Below are 23,376 nucleotides of genomic sequence, written 5' to 3'. Positions count from 1 at the left end.
GGCTCAGTGGGTTAAAGCCTCTGCCTTTGGCTGAGGCCATGATCCCAGGGTCCTGGGATCGAGCCCCGCATTGGGCTCTCTGCTCAGCAGGGAGCCTGCTTCCTCCTCTCTCTCTCTGCCTGGCTCTCTGCCTACTTGGGATCTCTGTCAAATAAATAAATAAAATCTTATAAAAAGAAAAAAACCAACTTAGTTGTCACATCCTCTTGCAAGCCTTTCCTAAAACCTTCCCGCAGAACAATCACTCTCTCCATTGTGATATCTGCGTCCCTTGAACACACTTGAACAGTTGAACAGTTAAACTTGAACAGGGACAGCTTCTTGTTCATGTCTGACTCCCTTGTGCCAAGCCAGCATTTTATAATAAGAATGAATAAAGCGCACATTTGTTCATCACTATGTGCCAGACTCTGCTAAACTCCTTATATATGTCATATTATTTAATTCTAGCATATAAAAAGAGCTATTATTGTCTTCATTTAACCAATGAGAAACTGAGGCTTTGAAAGATGAAGGAGCTTATCCAAGGTGGCTGAGCTGGTAAGTTGTGTAGCCGGGATTTGAATCCAGATATGTCTACTTATGTTTATTCATCCAAAAGTTTGTGGAATTGGGGTGCCTGGGTGGCTCATTCGGTTAAGCATCCAACTCATGACCTCAGCTCAGATCTTGATCTCAATATCGTGAGTTCACACCCCATGAGTTCAAGCCCCTACCTTTTAAACATTATTAATGCTTACAGAGTTAATTTATTTTTTAAAGGGAAACACATAACTATTCTATGCTAGTGGATGGAAACAGACTGTTCTAATTCAAACTAATGGTACAGAAGGTCAAAGAAATACCCTTGATATCAGGTGAAATAAGAAAAAAATCCTGCTGTTATTCTGTATAATCTGTTCTTACTATATGCATGTTATGAATACTTTCGTATTATAATGTAAGTACATTTTTTCGAAACCACTTCTGGGTGTGTGGGGGAGGAGAAATATAAATTAAGAGAGTCACCATCAGAATGCTCAAGAAGTTGCTGGAGGGGTGCCTGGATGGCTCAATCAGTTAAGTGCCTGACTCTTGTGAGATCAAGCCCCCCCATCAGGCTCCATGCTGGGCATGAAGCTTGCTTAAAATTCTCTCTCTCTGCCCCACCTCTCTCTCTCTCTCAAAAATAAATACATAAAGTTATTTTTTAAAAAGAATAAAAAAGATTCTCTCTCCTTCTCCCCCTCCAACTCCTCTTAAAAAAAAAAAATTGCTGGAGATGAGGATACCAAAATATTATGTAGGATGCCTGCGGTCTAAATGAGCTAATATTTGAAAAGCCCTTCAAAGAATGCTTGGCACACAGGAACTACTCTATTACTACTACTGCTATTACTGTTGTTGTTGCTGTTAAGATCTTCAATAGCTCCCAATTCAATGGTACAGATAAGCACATAAGCTGATAACAAGCAAAGTGATGAATGAATAATACAGCTGTGAACAAAAGTCCAAGGGCATTCCCAGAGTGGAAGGGGGCATGTATCTGCCAGGGAATAGGGAGAGGAGCAGGAAAACAAGATGGCACCCACAGATAACACGACTGGGAAAAGTTGCTAGAACCAGAGCAACACCACCTAACTTCCGCAGAAACATTTGTCAGCAAATCTTATACTACTGAAAGTTCCGTTTCTCCAAATCTCTAATATTGGAAGTTTCCTTGCTATTCCAAGCATTCTTTTGCTGCTGGCGCAGGGATGGGGCCTTAACCACTGGGCAAAACGAGACTTTCACCAAGTTAGCATGAAAGTGTGCAGAAGGGAGAAAGTTGAGTGCAGCTTATGATGGTGTGGCCCTGTCCTCAAAGGAGGTTCCAACCCCACCTGGAAGTCCAGCTAGGATAACCGAACCCCACCTGGAAGTCCAGCTAGAATAATCGAGACTCCAGCTAGAATAATCGAGACTCCGGGAAAAGGACATTCCCATCCCCCAGCCTCCAAGCCCTCCTTAGCAGAGGAGAGACAGTTGGGCATAGACTTGGTGATGTGTGCCCTGAGCAAGAAGGAAGGGCTAAGTAGCAGAGGCCGTCGTCCAGCTTGGCAGGCACGGCCCAATAAGGCGCACCTCTTTCCTCCAAAACCATGCCAGGTGTCTAGCACACTAACCCAGTGTTTCCTAAGCCAAACGACATGGAAGGCTGCTTAAAGGTCTACATTCTTTACCACAGGCCATTAACTTTATACGTAGGCAAAACATATTTATGTTCCTCCCGTTCTTCAATAAACAGAGTAAAGAAACTTTCTGTGGGTAGTTCACTCTGGACCAGTGAAATGAGGGCAGCTATTCTGATGGGAATAACTAATGAGACACATACAGAAGAAAAAGCTAAACATTAAACAGAGGAACACTGTTGGTGGAATTAAATAGATAGAACTTTTTTTGGAGAGCATTTTGGCAACGGCCATCAAAATTGACCTAGTGATTCGACTTTGCCAAATTTATCCTATATGTATACCCCTTAACATGTGTTCAAGGATGAACAATGCTGCATTATTAGGGGGAAAAAAAGTTTTTTTAACTGAAAATGAGCTAACTGTCCATCTATAGGGTGCTACCTGTGAGGCTAACACCTAAAGCTTCTGGATAAACATGAAAAAGCAAGGTTCAAAACAATGTCTATTACAATCCTACTTATATAAAAACATCTGTGTATCATGTATCTAAATATCTCTATATTTATAATATTGATATATTTGTATATGTATTAGAAATGCCTGGAAAGATACAGATGTGGCAAATTGGCAGCTTAGGGACAAATTCGGGCAACAGGGAGATTGGTTTTACTGGGGGTTTTTGTTTGTTTTAAATTCAAATCTGGAATGCCTTTCGGAAGGGTTCCATACAGCTAGCTCTCTTAACTCTATTATCTTAGATTCCCTGAGTCTTCTTTGCCAGGGCCCTAAATGCAAGTAAGGAGACAAGTGAGCTTGGAGGAGGGCGGGTAGCTGGCGGGTACTTGAAGTTTTTACTTTCCACTTCCATCTAATCAGCAGACAGGACTTAAGGGAGGGTGGGGAAGGGATTGATGTCTTTCATTCTCAGGACAAGAACTGGAGGAAAACACCCATGCTGAAAGAAGAGGCACGGATTTGCAAGCTATTGCTATGGTCCAGATAAGGACAAGGAGGATCTGAAAAAGCCTGTAAATGCAAGGCTGAATTGTGAAACCCAGATTTGAAACTTCTTTTTAAATCCCTTATCAGCCACTGCCATTAAAAGAATGCACAGGCTTTTCTTTCTTCTTCCTGTTTTCCCCATCATGAAAAATTGCAACCTATGGTTTATCACATGGGCCACTTTTGCAGGGCACTGTTGTTCTCTGTGGGAATCCAGCTCTGCTCAAAGCGTGCCTGGAGAGTCTCATTTTCCCATACCCGCAAGTTAATTTCTTTTCTCTTCACTGTGTTGATGATACCAGCTGTATAGAAAGCAGAAGTCTTCACCACTAAAGATGTAGCAGAAACCAAACTCTGATGTCCCTGGACAGAGTCAACCAGATAGGACTGTCCTGGCCCTTGTTGTCTACCTTGTAGGATCACTGGTTTCCACAGTTCACTTTGAGATAATATTAGAAACCCCACAGCCTGCAAGTAAGAGTAAAGCTTTACCTTAAAATAAGAACAAGGAAAACTTCCAAACGAAACATTCCCTGGTTTTTGGCAGTAGCTAAAAGACAGCCTGGTGTGAGAGTCCTGGATGCCATCCTATGCTCTTTCATCTACTGGAAATTCTTCAGTTGAATGAAATTATTTATTTGAAAAGGTTTCATTGGATTTAGGCTGGTATTTCAGAGACTTTCTCTTCTGCTGCTCAACAGTGGGGAATGTGGCACGGTACTACGTTGGAGAACTTGGGGCACGAATAAAGTCAGATCCATGATTACTCACCTCTTTGCTGGATCATTTCTCCAAAACAGAGAAAGGGAGAGAAAGGAGGATGGGGAGGTGGGATGTAACCCAGAAGTTTTACAACTGTAGAAGGGGTTACTGCCCACTGGTAACCCACTGTACCCCCATTCCCACTGTGTTTGTCCCAAAACATTATGAGTGTCAAGGATATTCAAGTCCTTCAATGCAAATCCACTGAGTTCATACAAGTAACTCAAATGTCCGTTCATTGATTGATGGATAAATAAACATGGTATACGATACGATGGAATATTATTTGGCAATAAAAAGGACTGAAGTACAGATACTTGATACAACTTGGATGAATGTTGAAAAAACTGTTAAGTGGGGCACCTGGGTGGCTCAGTCGTTGAGCATCTGCCTGTGGCTCAGGTCATGATCCCGGGGTCCTAGGATCGAGCCCCACCTCAGGCTCCCTGCTCAGCGGGAAGCCTGCTTCTCCCTCTCCCACTCCCCTGGCTTGTGTTCCCTCTCTCATGGTCTCTCTCTCTGTCAAATAAATAAAAAAAAATCTTTAAAAAAATTGTATTATGTGAACAATGCCAAACACAAAAGACCACATGTTATATGAGTCCATTTCTACACAATGTCCAGAATAGGCAAATCTATAGAGACAGAAAGTAGATTAGTGATTGCCTAGGGCTAGGGAGAAGTGGGGGAATAAGAATGATTGCCAATGGGTATAGAGTTTTTTGGGGAGGTGGTGAATATATTCTAAAATTGATAGCGGTGATAGTTACACAACTCTGTGAATAAGCAAAAAACCACTGAATTGTATATTTTACATAGGCAAAAGAGTTGTTTTTAAAAAAAATAAAAAGGGGTGACTGGGTCGCTCAGTGGGTTAAGCCCCTGCCTTTGGCTCAGGTCATGATCTCAGGGTCTTGGGATAGAGCCCGCATCAGGCTCTCTGCTCAGCGGGGAGCCCGCTTCCCCCCTCTCTCTCTGCCTGCCTCTCTGCCTGCTTGTGATCTCTCTCTCTGTCAAATAAATAAATAAAATCTTTTTTAAAAATCTGAAGTAGCTAATTTTATATAAATATAAATATATATATATATATATACACACACACTCACACACAAAATACCTAATAGAATTAAGAAGAATTTCATAAGAAGAATTTCACAACAAAGAAAAAGGGATCAATTCATGAAAAAAACTCTTAAGTGTGTGTGTATGTGATGATAGAGCTTCAAAATAACTGAAGCAAAAACTGATGGAAAATAGAAAAATAGGTAAATCCACACTATAACTGGGAATTTTCATATTCCTCTCTCATTATAGAAGAAATGGACAGAAAATGAGACTATAGAACACTTGAACAACACCATCAATCAATTTGAACTAAGTGCCATTTAAAGAAACTCCATCCAACAAAAGTAGAACACATAGTTTTTTCAACTGAACAAGAAATATTCACCAGAATAGATCATATTCTGGACCATAAAACAGGTCTCAATAAATTTAAAAGGATTGAGTTCATATGACATTTAGTTCTCTAACCACAATGGAATTAAATTATAAATCAATAACAGAAAAATATATGGAAATCCTTAGATATTTGGAAATTAAACACTAGACTTCTAAATAATCTATAGGTCAAATAATAAATCACAAGAGAAATTATTAAATATTTGAACTAAGTGGAAATAAAAACAGAACATATCAAAATTTGTGGGGTACAGCTAAAGCTGTGCTAAGAAGGAAATTTATAGCAATAAAAGATTATATTCAACAAGGAGACATGTCTCAAATCATAAATTTAATCTTCCTTCTTAAGCAACTATAAAAAGAAGAGCAAAGTAAATAGAAAAAAGGAAATAATAAAGAGCAATTGATGAAATAGAAACCGAAATAATAGAGAAAATCAATGAAAATAAAAGCTGATTCTTTGAAAAGATCAATAGAATTAATAAAACTCTAGCTAGACTAATCAAGGAAAAGAAAAAGAAGACAAAACTTACCAACATCAGGAATAAAAAAGGAAAGAATACAGATCCTCAGACATTAGAAGGATGAAAAGGAAACATTATAGACAACTTAATGCTAATAAATTCAACAACTTCAATGAAACAGACAAATTCTGTGAAAAATACCAGAGATCATTCAGGAAGAAAGAGATCAACTGAATATCCTTATATCTACTAAATAAATTGTACTCATGGTTAAAACCTTCCCCCAGAGAAAACTCCAAGCCCAAGTGACTTCATTGGTGATTGCTACCAAATAGTTCAGGAAGAAATAATCCCAATTTTACACAAAGTATTCTAGAAATAAAAGAGCCAGGAACATTCCCAATTCATTTTATGAGGCCAGCTTTATTCTGTTGCCAAAACCAGATGAAGGCATTACAAGAAAACTAAATACCAATATCCTTACGAACATAGATGCAGAAATCCCTAACAAATTTTTGGCAAATTGAATCTAACAGTATATAAAATGAATAACACATCACGACTACATGGGGTTTATCCCAGGAATGTAAACTTGTTTTAATATTCAAAAAACAATCAGCGGAATTCACCACAATAACAGACTTAAAAAGAAAAACCATCTCCATAGATGCAAAAAGCATTTAACAAAACTCAAACCACATTCTTGATAAAAATTCTTACCAAACTAGGAATTGGAGGGAACTCCCTCAACCCAAAAAGAGAAAGACCTATCAATAACATAATTTTTAATGTCTTCCCTACTAATACTGGGAACACGGACGTCTACTCTTCACATTTCTATTCAGCATTGTACTGGAGGCCCGAGCCAGTGAAATAATGCAAGAAAAAATAAATGAAATCACACATGTTGAAAAGGAGTAAGTAAAACTGCCTCTATTTATATACAACATGATTGTATATATGAAAATACTAAAGAAACTATTAAAAAGCTACCAGAACCAAAAAGTGAGTTTGTTAAGATTATAGAATACAAGGCTGTAAGTATACTTCCTAGCAATGAACAATCAGAAACGGGATTTTTAAATAATACCATTTACAGTATATCCTAAAATTATGAAGTACTTGGGGATAAATTAACTAAAATATTGTAAGATCTGTATACTGAAATCCTTACTGAGAAAAACTAAGGAAGATCTAATAAGTAAAGAGTTATATGATATTCATAGATTAGAAGACTCAATATTGTTACAGTATCAATCAATTCTCCCCCAATTGATCTATAGATCTGAGCAGATTTGTTTTTTGTAAAAAAAATAAAAATAAAATAAAAAGATGAGGGACGCCTGGGTGGCTCTGTGGGTTAAAGCCTCTGCCTTCAGCTCAGGTCATGATCCCAGGGTTCTGGGATTGAACACTGCATCAGGCTCTCTGCTCAGCAGGGAGCCTGCTTCCTCCTCTTTCTCTGCCTGTTTCTCTGCCGACTTGTGATCTCTGTCTGCCAAATAAATAAATAAAATCTTTAAACAAACAAAAAAATAAATAAATAACAAACTGATTCTAAAGTTTATGTGGAGCACCCAGTTTGGTAACACACATACTAAAGTTTATGTGGAAATGCAAAGGACCTAGAACAGTGGAAACAACTTTTAAAATAAAGAACAAAGTTAGAGCACTCACACTACCTTATTTCAGGACTTACACTAAAGCTATCTTCATCAAGACAAGGTGATGCAGGTGTCAAAATAGACACGTACAGTAATGTCACAGAACACAGAGTCTAGAAATAGACCCACATGTATATGATCATTTGATTTTCAACCATGTCCCCAGGTAATTCGGTAGTGAAAGGATAACATTTTATCATCTCTTTCAGAATACTATTTCAGAAAATAGTACTAGAACAAAGCAGAGGTCTATTGGGTATCCACGTGCAAAACACAAACACATACACACATGCGAGAAAAAAATCTGGTCTTAGTTCACATCACTTATAAATTTAATTCAAAATGAGTCACAGACCATAACCAAAACATATTCAAAATGCATCACAGATCTAAATATTGTAAGAACTATAATAATTCTAGAAGAAAACATAAGAAAAACTCATAGCAGGCTTTGGTTAAGCAAAATATTCTTAACTAGGACATAAAAATAAAAAATATGACAAAAATGATAAATTAGACTTTACCAAAATTAAAAACTTCTTGGGGCACCTAGGCGCACAGTTGGTTAAGCATCCGACTCCTGGCTTCAGCTCAGGTAGTGATCTCAGGGTTGTGAGATGGAGCCTTGTGTCAGGTTCCCCACTCAGTGGTGAGTCTGTCTGAGATTCTCTCTCCTTCTCCCTCTGTCCCACCCATTCATGCTCTCTCTCTCTCTCCTTTTCTCTCTCACTCTCTCAAATAAATAAATCTTTAAAAAAAAATTAAAATTTCTCAAAAGATACTGTGATGAAAATGAAAAGCTACAGACTAAAGATATTTACAATACCTATAGCTTAGGGTTTGTATCCAACATAACTAAAGAATCTTGCAATAGAATAAGAAAACCACGCAGTTTTAAAAGAGCAAAAGAGGGGCACCTGGGTAGCTCAGTGGGTTAAAGCATCCCCCTTCAGCTCAGGTCATGATCCCAGGGTCCTGGGATCAAGCCTCTGCTCAGCAGGGAGCCTTCTTCCCCCTCTCTCTCTGCCTGCCTCTCTGCCTACTTGTGATCTCTGTGAAATAAACAAATAAAATCTTTTTAAAAAATAAATTAAATAAATTTTAAAAAGAGCAAAAGATTTCAACAGACACTTCACCAAACAAGGTATATGAATAGCAAATAAGCACAGAAAAGATGCCTAACATCATTCCTCACTAGGGAAATGCAAACTGAAATCACATGAAATACAATTTCAGGCCCAGCAAAGTGACTAAAATTAAAAAGACAGACAATACCAAGTGTTGACAAGGATATTGAACAACTGAAACTCTCATACATTGCTGGTGAGAATGCAAAATTGTGTAACCTCTTTGGAAAACAGGTTGTTTCATGTAATGTTAAGCACATGTTTAATATAGGACTGAATTACTGAGACACTGGGTATCTGACAAATGGAAATGGAAATGTACATTCACACAAAGTCTTGTCGAATGTTCAGAGGAGTTTTATTTTTAACAGCCAAATCTAGAAATGCCCTTCAACGGGCACCTGGGTGTCTCAGTGGGTTAAAGCCTCTGCCTTCAGTTCAGGTCATGATCTCAGGGTCTTGTGATTGAACACCACATCAGGCTCTCTGCTCAGCAGGGAGCCTGCTTCCCCTTCTCTTTCTGCCTGCCTCTCTGCCTACTTGTGATCTCTCCCTGTCAAATAAATAAATTAAATTAAATTAAAAAAAAAAAAGAAATGCCCTTCAACTTGTAAAGAGATAAATTCTGGAATATCCATTACATTGAATAATACTCAGCAATAAAAAAGGAGTGAAATACTATATATGAAACAGTGTAGATGTTTCTTTTTTTTTTAACTATTTTTATTATGTTATGTTAGTCACCATACTATGCTAAGTGAAAGAAGCCAGATAGAAAATCCAACAACCCATATGATTCCATTTATATAAAGTTCCAAAAATGGTAAAACAATAGTATCTACAGATAGAAAGCAAATCAGTGGCGGACAGAGACCAGGGGGTCAGGGGAGAGAATTAATTGCAGAGGTGGCCTAGAAAACTTTTTGGGAGATTAGAAATGATTATGTCTTTGTTGTGATTGTGGAATGGCTGGATACAATGTACACTTAAACTTACTGAACATTATCATATGTAAAGTATACCTCAATAAAGCTGACTTTTAAAGTGATAGAAAAATAATATTTAGCATAAGTTTATAAAAAGTCTGGAAGAATGTACATTAAATTCTTAAGAATAGGGATGAGACTACAAAAGATTTTCCCTATTCTACTTTGTTATATACTTCTATGTTTTATTTTGTAATGAAGAAACTTCTCTATTAGTCAGGATTTTTGTGATTACCAGTGATAGAAACCCATCTCAAGCTAATTTAAGAAAAAAAGGAATTTATTGGTTTATGCGCCTGTATAGTTTGGGGTAGATTCAGAGAGAGCTGAATCCAGGTACTCCAATGAATTTACTAAGAATGAGGCTTTCCCCAACTGTTGACCCTTTTCCCCTCTATTTTGCCTTCATTTTCAGACTGCCTCTCCCCCTTTGATGATGACAAAGCTTAGCAACTCCGGAGGAAAACACACACCAGGAAAAGTCCTGGGCCAGTTCTTAATGACCCAGCATGGGACACATGTCCTTCCTTGAGCACTGGGACTGTGACAACCAAGCCTGGGTCAAAGGATGTGCATGGAATCGAGCAAGGGCAGGGTGATCACAGCTCACCTGCACACTGAAGATCAGTTTTCAAAAGGAAAAAAAAAGGAAGAGGATCTGATATCAGAATAAAGCCTTGGCAGGCAAAAAGCAAAAGATGACTACTATAAGGTACTGCTTTTAGAATAAGGAGGGGAAAGTTTGTTTTGTTTCATTTTTTTGTTTTTAATCTTTAGAATAACTGAGCCCAAGCCAATATTCTTTGGTGTTCTAAGAGAGTACAGTGTACAGGAGAAGAAGGTATTCCTGGGCCCACTCGTATGAAGTAAATGAATCTATTTAAAATTCATATGTTGAAACCTTAACCCCCAATGTGATGATATTAGAAGGTGAGGCCTTTGGGAGGTAATTAAGTTAGATGATGTCATGAAGTGGAGCTATCCTCCGTGATGGGATTTGATTCCTTACATGAAGAGGAAGAGACTTGGAGCACCCGACTCTTGGTTTCTGCTCAAGGTGTTGATCACAAGGGTGGTGAGATCAAACCCCACATCATGCTCCAGGCTCAGCACAGAGTCAGTTTGAGAGCCTCTCTCTCTCTGCCTTTGCCCCTCCTACTCATGATCTCTCCCTAAAATAAAGAAATAAATCTTAAAAAAAGAAGAAGAGGAAGAGGAAGAAGAAGAAAAAGAAGACAACGATGACAACGACTAGAGCTCTCTACCATGTAAAGTACAGTGAGAAGGTGGCCATCTTATGAAGCCAAGAAGTGGGTCCTCATCAGACAGAGTCTCCCAGCACCTTGATCTTGGACTTCCTAGCCTCCAGAACCGTGAAAAGTAAATGTCTTCTGTTTAAGCCCCTGGTATTTGTTACAGCAGCCTAAACTAAGATGCCGACATGGCAGCATTCTCTGAGATGGACTGGAGAGGAACTAAGGAAGATTCTATCCAGGAGGAAGACTTTCCTTGCCAAAACAGAGAGTAATTTGTAGAAAGGGGTTCTTGAAGGAAAGGATATTGGAAGTTGACTAGGAATGGGGAAAGGATTTCTGAGTCAGCCTGAGGGTGGGGCATGGGGGAGAGCTGGGGCACAGGGATGGCTGAAACCCTTGTGGGTGGCTAATACGCACCAGGATTCCAGCCCCAGGGTAAACATGCTGCACTTCTGAAGAATCAGGCCAATTTTGCTTGATGGTAAATAATTTTAAATACTTTCATATTAATACAAATCCAAATGCATTATGAAGTAAAATGCAAGAGTTGCATGAATTCTTAAAATAAAAATTCCTTGCTTGCAATCATCCCTTCGGCTGCCTCTCCTTCTCTCCTCATGAATTCAATCTTTTCTGCTGTTAGGAATGCTTCGGTGGAAAATTTTAGGAAGTACTTCTTTAAGAAATAAGGGCTGGGGATAAGGGATGTACTTGGATTTTATTTATTTATTATTATTATTATTTTTTTTTTTTACAGTGTCCAGATACTTTCCAGAAGAAGAAATCAGGCAAGGATTCAGAATTCAAAAATTTGGGATTTTGAGGACAGGGCTAACATCTGGAGGGGTTGGCAGAACAGATATGAATATAAGCATTAGGGACTGAGGTTCAGGACTGTTCATGCAAACCCTAAAAGCAGCTGCATTCCTGGGTGGAACATCTCATGTGGAAACTATGGGATCCTGCCCTGGCTCAGGGTCTGGATTAGCGTCTCTTGGTAGGAGTAGGAATCTAGTGTTCTTGGAGAAGCAGATTCATGTCTGGGGTCAGGGGAAGTTCATCTCCAAACAGTGAGCTCTAGTGAGCCAGCTTTCAGCTTCAGAACTGGTGGAGGAAAGAGATGGAGCCCAGAGGTTCTGAGTTCACAGGCTTAATAAAATATGGGAGAGCAACAAAGGGTCATAAAAATAAAGACATTTTAACACCAGAAAAGTACGAAGGACAAAATGGAAATGACAGTCCTTCCCTAGAAAAGGACCATTAATGGGCACCTGGTCTTTTTTTTTTTTTTCTCTTCTTCCCCATCATCACAAGGCAGGAAAAATTTTATCACAGATCACCTCATTCTGAGAAACTGGGAACCAGTGAAGCAACAAGAAGGGTCCTTCCTTTCATGCATTGTGGGATGAAATGAAAATAACCCCCAGGGGGACTTTATTAAAAGGCAGTTGGATTAGCTAATACTACTGGAATAATCACATTACAATATATATCAGACTTACATGTCATACACCTTAAACTTATACAATCTTATATGTCAATTATATCTCAAAAAAAAAAAAAAAAGACAGGGAAATATCAGCTCACAGCAATCAGCTTAGCATCTTCAGCTAAACCACTGGATAACCAAGAACAACACAGATCTGCTTCCTCCTGGGTGGGGCCCCTTTGGAAATCTTAATAAGTCTTGACGAGCATGGTGGATTATAAAGGACAGGGAGCGAGAACGGGTGGCGTCAAATGACAGGATTAAATTGAAAATATAGATTCTTGGTGTGGGGTGGATGAAGAAATTAAATAATTACAAATCCAAAGGCAAAAGAAAAAAGAAAAGAAAACGAAAAAGGAAGAAACACAATCAGCCTGCACCTGGAGCATTAGGTTCTGGAAATCCAATTTGCACATAAAGAGTGAAGGGGCCTTCACAAAGGGGGGCAGGAGCTGAGGACCTGCTAGTGGGCAGAGGACCGTTGCCCTGGAGACAGTCTTAGCTAAGAAATGGCAAATAGAAAAATAACAGGGGCTTAACAGAGAAAGGAAAAAAAAAAAGGCATTACTCAGGATGGTTGAAATCTTAGAAACCAGACTAGACTACATGAAAGAAATGTACTTAAAAGGACAAATATAGATTTAACTGCTTTAAAAAATGAAAACAGGAAGAAGGAAGGCGTTTTCGTTATTTCTAGGTTAGGAGAGGTGATCAGACACACAATAGATTTAATAGAGGATATGAGAGAAATTTGTTAGGAACAGAAACTAGGATACACTTGTCTATCTCCTAGCCTTTGTCCTGGAAGGTACTAACAAAATGTATACTTGGAGAGCCTTTATAATAGAAAAATAATAGTAAAAATAAATTCAGGGAGCATCCTTATTGTTGCCCATGAAAATGACTTGAAATGGTAGATTTAAGAGGGGGAAGTCCAGAGTTACTAGCATGAATGCCACAGATACTAATTGACTAGTTTCAAGGCAAGGCAATGATTGAGAGGAAGTAGTTTGAGCAAATATAGCCAAGAGGTTTTGGGGTTAGGACTTGCTAAAAGTTGGTCTAGACACCATCTGCAGGGTGGCTAAGGGTTTTGGTATTGAATTTGGAAACCAGAGAGGCTAGACTCGAGATGGGATCCTATCTGGATGACCTGGAACAGGAAGAGCCACCAAGATAGGTCAAAGGATTTGGAGTAAAAGACAACTGGGAGAATGAGGTCCAGGAAGGAGCACCAAAGATAGGTGTGGAGCTAAAACAGTAAGTAGCCAATAACAAGGGCAAAATGATTAGGGACACTTGGATATCATATCAAGTAGGTTGCCAAAAGTACATCAACTGACAAATGCATAAAGGTCATATACACACAATGGAATATTACTCAGCCATCAAGAAAAAATGAAATCCTGCCATTTGCAACTACATGGATGGATCCAGAATGTATTGTGCTAAGTAAAGTAAGTCAGAGAAAGATAAATACCACATGATCTCACTTATGGGGAATTTAAGACAGAAAGCAGATGAACATATGGGAAAGGGGGAAATTAAAAAAGGAGAGAGGGGAACACGCCATAAGAGACTCTTAATAATAGAGAACAAACAGAAGGTTGAAGGAGGGAGGTGGATGGAGGATGGGCTAGATGGGTGACAAGTATTAAAGGGGACACTTGTGATGAGCACTCAGTGTTGCATGTAAGTGATCAATCACTGAATTCTACTACAGAAACCAATATTGCACTGTATATTAACTAGGTAAAATCTAAATATATAGAGATAGGTAAAAATGAGGGTTCTGGACAATTCCAAGAGGGGACTAAAGCAGTGGTTTTCTGAGTGTTGTCCTCTGACCAGCAGTATAGGCATCAGCCGGGATTTGGTAAAATGCAAATGTTTGGTCTCCCTAAAGCAGCTCTGGGGTTGGGGCCCAGCAGTGTCTGTTTCAACAGCCCCTCAAAGAGATAGCAACACACACTGAAGTTTCAGAACATCCTTACTAAAGCATCCCTGACTCACCTTTTAATGGCTCCTGAGATCAGCTTGTTAGGAGACTCCTTTAAACCTCTGGACCAGCCTCAACAGGAGGAAAAATAGTAAGACTCACTGAAGGGGACCCACACAAAGCCATATTGGGGTTTGACATTGGTGTCAGACTGATGGTGGGAAAAATCTGAAGCCACATGACCCAACTTGTAGAAGAAAGGTAGACAGAATTAGTTAAAGAGTAGAACTTTGGGAAGAATCCGAATTCACTGCTAATCTGTATCAGATAATTAACTCTAGAAAACTATGGGTTCATAATAGAAAAATTCATGAACCCAATAACGAAAAACAAACAAAGGTGACCCCCTGGTCTTCATATTGAATAGGTCTATAGATCAGAAGGTCCCCTGGAAATGGAAAAGGAAATTTTTCAGCTTGGAGAGATCAGGTAGTAAAGCAACAAGAAGCTTTAGGCATCAGGAACCAAAAACATGCAGACATCACTGGATGGGGTCAGGGCACTAATGGAGAAGACTGTAAATGACTGTAATTTTTGGAGCCATGAAGCCATAAATTGCACTGGGAGGGCTGCCTGCTATTAGAGTAGCACTCTCTGTTCTCAAGATGAAGCAGCTGGAGGCTATGGAATTGGTTAAAGTGATTCCTGGAAAAATAAAAGAAAACTGAACATGTACTATAAGAGGTCTTCTGCCACCCTCCCCAAAAGAAATGGGGCCCAAAGCCCTGGACATAGGGGCCTGGACCATCTTCAGAGGTGAGACTGCCTTCATGCTTCTGAAATTCAAATATGGGATTTCAAGGCTAAAAACTCAAGGACACTAAAAAAGTAAAAAGGCTGCCCATTCTTGCTACCACTAAACTTTCAGTTTAATGATGAGGCAGTTGGAAGGGCAGTGGGGGGTATGACGATGTGCAGGATGCAAAGAGAAAAACTTGCTCAGGTTATGGTCTTAGCTTTAGAAATGACAGAGGGCAAAGTAGGGACCTAACAGAGGCTTAAGGAAAAGACATATCCTCTCCAAGTTCCAACCCCATAAACTGCTGATGCAGCAACAGGAAATAAAAGTTAAGATAAATGAAGGTAGATCAAGGCACTAGGAAATCCAAGAATGAGAACCAGGCAAGTGGGTGGGCCGGGGATGGAAGACTGCCAGAGACTGAGTCTATTCCAAAGCTTTCCTCAGCCCTCCCTCTTATTTCCTTTTTTTGGGGAGGGGTCGGGGGAGGTGGTAATGGTGGTGAGTTTTTAACATTTTTCTTGAAATGCAATTGATGTACAACAGACCACAAATATTTAAAGCATATACTCTTCATATAATATCATGAATTTTAACATATGTATATACCCCTGAAATCATCACCATTATCCAGAAAATTTCCTCCTGCCCCTTTATAATACATTTCTTTCCCTTCCACCACCTCCTACCTACCAGTCCCTATACAGGCACTCAATCACTGACACAATTTCTGGCACTAGATTGACAGAAGCTTTCTAGAAAATTCTTATAATTTTTGTATACACTTTTCTAGAACTTTATAGAAAATTGTGTAGTACATACTCTTCTGGATGACTTTTTTCATTCAACATAATGAATCTGAGATCCATCCATTTTGGTGTGTGTATCAATAGTTTATTCCTTTTATTGCTGAATAGTATTCCATTATGTGGAATAAACTATATAGCCAACAAATATCTATTCATTTATCCAGTCATCTGTAGATGAACATTTGGGTTGTTTCCATTCTGGGGTATTATAAATAAAGCTATTATGAACATGTGCAAGGCTTGGATGTATTTTTCTTAAGTAAATGCTGAGTAAGGAATCTTGCCAGAGATAAAGGTCTGTATCAGTTTTCTATTGCTGCATAGCTAATTACCACAAGCCCAGCAGCTTAAAATAACACCCACATATTTGTTCACATTCTGTATATTAGAGGTCTGGTACGGCATGACTGGGTTCTCAAGTCAGGGTATCACAAGGTTGAAATTAGATATCAGCCAGGTTAAGTTTTCATCGGGAAGATCTGTCTGAAAAAATCCACTTTCAAGATCACTTTGCTAGAAGAATTCAATTCCTTATGGTTGCGTAAGTGAGCTCCCCATTTGTCTGCTGGCTATGAGCCAGGGGTCATTCTTGGTTCCTGGAACTTACCTCATTCTTTGACTTGTGGTACTCTCCATCTTAAAGCCAGCAAACAGGGAACTGAATCCCCCTCATGTTTCAAATTTCTGACTCCTCTTCTGTGACTAATGAAAAAAATTCTGCTTTCCTGTGATTAGGTCAAACCTTATGCAGATAATTTCCCTATTGTAAAGGTCAATAGGGCAATATAATATAAACTAATGCTAGGACTAAAATTCATCACATTAACAATCTTGAAGATTATTCAAGTCATGTATAACAGAGACAAAGGAAATATTGGGGGTCATCTTAAAATTTTTCCTGCCTCAAGGTCATTTCATAACAGTACAATGATTATTTCATCTAAACATAGGAAAACTAAATGTGTTTGTATCTAATAACAGAGTTTCAAAATATAGGAGATAAAAACTAAGGGAACTAAAGAAGAATTATACAAATTCACAGTTGTAGTTGGAGATTTCAGCCTTCCTTTCTCAGTAATTGACAGGACAAATTACAAAATTAGATAAGATTTAGAAGACTTGAACAACACTATTAACCAAATTGACCTAATTGACATTTGTAGAGCATTATTCCCAGTGATTTTAGAATGACCACTCTTTTCAACTTCATGCGGTATAGTCACCACTATAAAACAAAAACAAACATATATAAACTAGTTTAAGTTTCAACAAATGTAAAAAGACAGAAATCATATAAAATATAGTCTCTAACCACAAAGTCATTCAATTAGAACTCACAAAACCCCCGTTATAGCAACTCCATCACAGCATGGAGACACTCCAACTTTATGTTTAGATGTCAACAAGACATTAATCCTTTGGTAAGATAAAAGAAATATTATTTAATCACAGAGAATAGAAATCCCAAGGTAACTGGTGGGGAAGACTGCTTTCTCTGGGACAAAGTCCAGAATAGAGAGAGTGAATAGTGAGTGGGCAACTTTTTTTTTTTTTTTAGATTTTTTTATTTATTTGACAGAGATCACAAGGAGGCAGAGAGACAGGCAGAGAGAGAAAGAGAGGAGGAAGCAGGCTCCCTGCTGAGCAGAAAGCCAGATGTGGGGCTGGATCCCAGGACTCTGGGATCATGACCCAAGCTGAAGGCAGAGGCTTTAACCCACTGAGCCACCCAGGCACCCCGTGAGTGTGCAACATTTTATAAAGGGAAAGTTCTATCAGTGTAAAATTTGAAAGAGGTTCCACCCAACATGAAATTTCAAAGAGCCAACAAAAGGGCCCATGTGCTTATGGGGCCTGGGAGCAAGCTGGCTGTATTGGGATGCTGCATGAGGCAACAAACACAAGCAAGCTATTAGACCCATAGATGTCTAGCTCCAAATCAGATGTCAAATCAGATGTCAGAATTTGTTTCTTTCATATCTTCTTCATAACCCCAAATAGGAGAAAATTAATAAAAGTAAATAATCTGTGGATTAAAGATGAAATTATAAGGGAAATGAGTAAATACTTTGAACTGAATGACAATGAAAATACAGTATATTAAAATTTCTGGGATGCAGCTAATTCAGTGCTTAAGGGGAAACTGAAATCTTATTGAAAAGAGGAAAACTAGATTCAATGACCTAAGCTTCCACCTTAAAAAACTGGAACAAGAAAAGCAAAGTAAGCCCATAATCCATAAAAGGAAAGAAATAATAAAGAGCAGAAATATACAAAAGAAAAGAGAGGTAATGGAAAAATCAACGAAGTTTAAAAAAAAATGCTTCTCTGAAAGGATCAACAAAAAGGACAAATCTTTAGCTAGACTGCTCCAGAATAAAGAACACAAATCATCAATAACAAGAATGAAAGATGTCATCACCACAGACCCAATAGATATCAAAGGGACAATAAAATAAATATTTTAAATAATTTTAGGCTAATAAATTTGACAACCTAGATGAAATGGAAAAAAAAGTTCTTGAAAAACATAATTTGCAGTAATAATTGATACTTTAAAAAAGCAAGTACTCACAACACATTTTTCAGGTAAAGGACTTGTATTCAGAATATATATGTGATATATAATAGTAATAAAATTATAGTATAATATCAAAGTAATATAATAAGTATGTAATATAAAAATATATCTTACAACTCATTAAATAAGAGAACTATCCAATTTAAAAGTGGGCAAAGCATTTGAAGAAATCTTCACAAAATAAGATTTACAGTCAATCTGCACATGAAAAGATATACAATATGATTAGTCATCAGGGAGATGCAAACTAAAACTATAATAATTTATCACTAGTACCCACTAGAATGATTACAGTTTTAAAAAGTGACAATTCTAAGTGTTGGAAAAGATGTGGAGAAATTAAAGCTCATTTATTAGGAATATAAGATGGTACACTATAGAAAACACCTTGACAATTCCCTTTAAACATACACTAACCATACAATTCAACAACTCTACCCCAAATTACCAAAGAGTAATTAAAACATATGTTCACACAAAGGCTTGTACATAAATATTCATAGCAGCTTCATTCATAATAGCTTAAATCTAAAAATGAGCTGATGTCAACTGACAGATAAATGGATACACAAATTGTGGCATAACCATAGTCAGCAATAAAAAAAACTAACACCACCTGCAGCAGCATGAATAAATCTCAAAAAAAAAAAAAAGAAATGATGAACAGTGATTCCATTTAAATGAAATTCTAGAAAATGCAAATCTAATCTATAGTGACAGAGAGCAGGTCAGGGGTAGCCCAGGATGAAGGGAAGGTATAGTGCCTGGGCCTGGGCACAGAGGAAATTTTAAAGGTGATAGAATTGATTGCATCTGTGATTACATGGATCTATACATTTGTAAAATTCACCTGCTTGTGTACTCAACATTAGTGCATTTTATTGCATGTAAATTACAACTCAATAACTTGAGTGTAAAAAATCTTCCCACAGGAACTCTTGGGTGGCTCAGTGGGTTAAGCCTCTGCCTTCGGCTCAATCATGATCTCAGGGTACAGGGAATGAGCCCCGAATCAGGCTCTCTGCTCAGCAGGGACCCGGCCTCCCCTTCTCTCTCTGCCTGCCTCTCTGCCTACTTGTGATTTCTCTCTCTGTCAAATAAATAAATAAAATCTTAAAAAAAAAATAATCTTCCCACAAGGAAAACTCTAGGTGACTTCACTGGTTTTCATTAAATTTTAAGGAAGAAATCATACCAATTTTACACAAATGCTTTAAGTAAATAGAGGAGGGGTGCACCTGGATGGCTCAGTGGGTTAAAGCCTCTGCCTTCAGCTCAGCAGGGAGCCTGCTTCCCTCTATCTCTCTCCCTGCCTCTCTGCTTACTTGTGATCTCTGTCCGTCAAATAAATAAAATCTTTAAAAAATATATATAATATATAAAATAAAATAGAAATATATAAAAATTTACATATTTTTATATATTTTATATATATATAATATAGGTATTATATATTTATAAAAGAAAATAGAGGAGGGAACACCTTTTAACTCATTTTAATGAGACCAGCTATACCCCAATAATGAAACCAAAGAAGTTACAAGAAAATAAAACTTCAGGCCAATATCCCTCATGAACATAGATACATAAACAGACAAAATATTAATAAATTGAATGTAGCAATACATAAAAATATTCATATATCATGACCAAGGGGAGTTAATCCCAAGAACAAAAGACTGGCTCAACACTTGAAAATCGATCAATGTAATTCAATATATTAACTGAATAAAAGAGGAAAAAGCCATAAATGGGCAGACAATTTTCTAGGTACTCTAAGAATACCTTTTAAACAATTCTCCCTCCAGCTGATTCTTGTCCAATATTGGTTAGTATTACGTGAGTAGTTTGACCCCACCTGCCAATTTGCCTCACATCTAATCACCAATTCTTTCTTGAACAAGCTTTGCATCATCAATGTCCCAGGCCCATGCCTGCGTGACAGCAGGAGAGGGTCAGAACAGGCATTCAAGCGATGACTTTACCCTTTTTTCCTTACAACTTTATTGAAATATTTCTTTTGTAGAAAGGGTTTATATTGCTATGGCAATCACATTGGATTCTGGGATTTGTCGTATTTTATTTTGTCAGTGAGCAACACGCAGAGACCCAGACTAGGAGAATTCTGTCTGGTGCCCTCTCCTCCAAAAACTTAAAAAGCTAATAAAAGATACCTTTCCTTTGGATGCCTGCCCACAAACTGGAGGCATCCAAAGGAAACCACCGCAGCCAGATTTTGCATTTACTAGCCACCCTGAATCCTGGGAACCTGGTCTCACAAATCTGTGACAGGACTCAGCTTCTGTGCTCGCAAACTGGATCCCTTACCTTGGACCTTGGCAGCCACCGTGAGTTTCTTGCCCTGAACTTCCAAACAGGCTTCCACCAAGTCACTGATAGTGGCACAAAGACCATTAGAGCAGGACTTCCTCCACCAGGTAACTCACCACCGTAAATCTCAAGCCATACTCTGGCTCAGGGAGCTCAGAGAGGGACTGCCACATAACTGCTCTTACCAGCAATCCATGGGAAATGGCTGCCACAGCCTGGCGGTGGGTCTGAGCTCCCCTGTGAGCCAAAGCAGGTGGGAGTAGGATCCAGTGATTGTTTTGTAGTAATTTAGGAGGAATGAGCTTGAACCACGAACTCACCCAACACGGGAGTTCAAGAGATACTTAAGAAACTGAAGTGGGAGCCTCCATGCCTTTGCCGGGGAGCCATGCTCAAGCCCTTCAACTGTTTATCTCCAGGTCCATTGTTGGTATCGGTCTGGTTCCCCAATGTCTTCTGCTCTTGTGGCTGTCCCTGAGTCACCTGCTGGCTTCCTCACCTCCTGCTGTTGTCAATAACTAGTGCTGGCCATGAAATTTATAATCCAAGCTAGGACACCTTTAAGAACATGAAGTGGGTGCTATTAATAATTATCCTGTAACAACAGGTATAAACTGGTTTTTCCGCCCCCGGGAAAACTAGGATATATGATTACTCTAGCCATGATCCCCCCAACCCCAAGGAGTTCTCTCTCTCAAAACTAACTGGGAAAGTCACAGTCACCAACCACATCATTTTCTTTGCTGCCCCCAGAAAAAAAGACACGCTTTTAATTTTAAAGGCTTTCTCTCTCAGCACTAGAGGTAAATTGACAATGGTAACAAAAAAAGAAACTAATAAGGGAAAATTAAAAGAATATAAAGTTTTTTAACTTATGGCCCCTGGTGTGAACAGCCAAATTTACTAAAATGGCAAGTAAAATTCCATGGACTTTAAATTTTTTTTTCTTTTTATAAACGACCAGTTATTATTACAAATATATCACATGTGTATTGTGGGAAAATAGAAAATGTAAACAAACCCAAACTACAAAATTAAACACTGCATGCCCATCATCAAGAGATTACTGCTGCTGAGTGATGTTAGCAAAAACAGTGGACTAAGAACCTCCAAATGCTCTCCTCCATACGGCGATGAAAAAAGTAGCAAAAATCATTAGACTCAATTTTTCAGAACTCTGGAAATTAAACAAAGCAATCCAAAGAGCATTTAGTCAAGAAAAAAACCAGCTGAAACGCAGGAAGAACTATGAGTTCATGATCATTTAACTTGCTCTATTCCCATGTACCTCTCTCCAGCTTCATAGCAGCCTTGAAAACCGATAGTCGACAATTACAGTGAAAATTCAGCAGTTTGGCAGCCACCAGAGAGGCAGAATGGAGTTGGAACTTCTTTAAAGCCTCAATTTATAAAGAATTGCCATTATCTGACCTATCTTGGTGGCTCCCTGGGAGACCCCACTTGCAAGATGGCTTTATTTGAGTAACTCAGGGTTCATCCAGTACAGAAACCCTCTCCCCAGGACATTTGTTTAAAACAATAAGAGGTAATTATCTGACTTCACAGCTGCCTGAATTATGGGATAATGGTTGGGGCAAATAATAGACCAACTAAAAAGCTAAAAATGGGGACACCTGGGTGGTTTCGTTGGTTGGGCAACGACTCTTGATTTCGGCTCAGGTCATGATATCAGAGTCGTGAGATGGAGCCCCACATTAGATGCCACACTTGGCAGGGAGTCTGCTCAAGATTCTCTCTCTCCCTCTGCCCCAGCCCCATGCTCTCTCTCTAAAATACATAAATAAATCTTTTAAAAAATAAAAATTAAAAAATAAAAAGCTTTAAAAAAAGTGATGGGAACAAAACGTCCATAGGAGCTATAAAAAGATCTGTATATTCCTGGGACTCTAGAAGCCACATACATATGTGGGCTTGTGCTTATGGCCAGGGCTGTGCACATGATCAGCAATGACCTTAAGAGCTCACTTTTACTGATCTGATGCTCTGTGCAAGCAGGAACTAAAGGAAAAGGAAGAATTTTCAACTGCCTGGCTGAGTGTTGAAGGTATGTCCCAACATACACACTGAACTCCTGTGTAAGGGCTGGGAGACTTATTGGTTCCAAGGAAATCTCTTTTATTATTGACTGACCACTAAGCTAATATATTGATCAGAGACTTCAATGGTCATATACAACAAAGAATACAGACTTCATAGAATTTGTTCAGAAAAGTCACTAAACAAATAAACAATAACAAATAGCAACAGGTATAAGACACTCTGGGGAGGGGAGATTTACAGATTATATTCCAGACTGCCAATCTGAATTCCAGACTGCCAGATAATATGATATTATTTTAAATGTCCTGTTTTTTTTTTAAATTAAAAATGAAAATGTCCATTTTTAGTAAAAACTTCCAAGACATGAAAATAAACAGGAATATAGATGAATACACTGCAGGGAAAAGCAATCAATAGAAACTCCCTGAGGAAGCCCAGATATTGGGCTGAAAGGACAAAGATTTAAACAAGCTATTATAAATATTTTCAAAG

Source organism: Mustela putorius, unplaced genomic scaffold (assembly GCF_011764305.1).
Source record: "Mustela putorius furo isolate JIRA1106 unplaced genomic scaffold, ASM1176430v1.1 tig00003845_pilon_pilon_pilon, whole genome shotgun sequence".
Taxonomy (NCBI): Eukaryota; Metazoa; Chordata; class Mammalia; order Carnivora; family Mustelidae; genus Mustela; species Mustela putorius.
Note: the sequence above shows the minus strand (reverse complement) of the source record.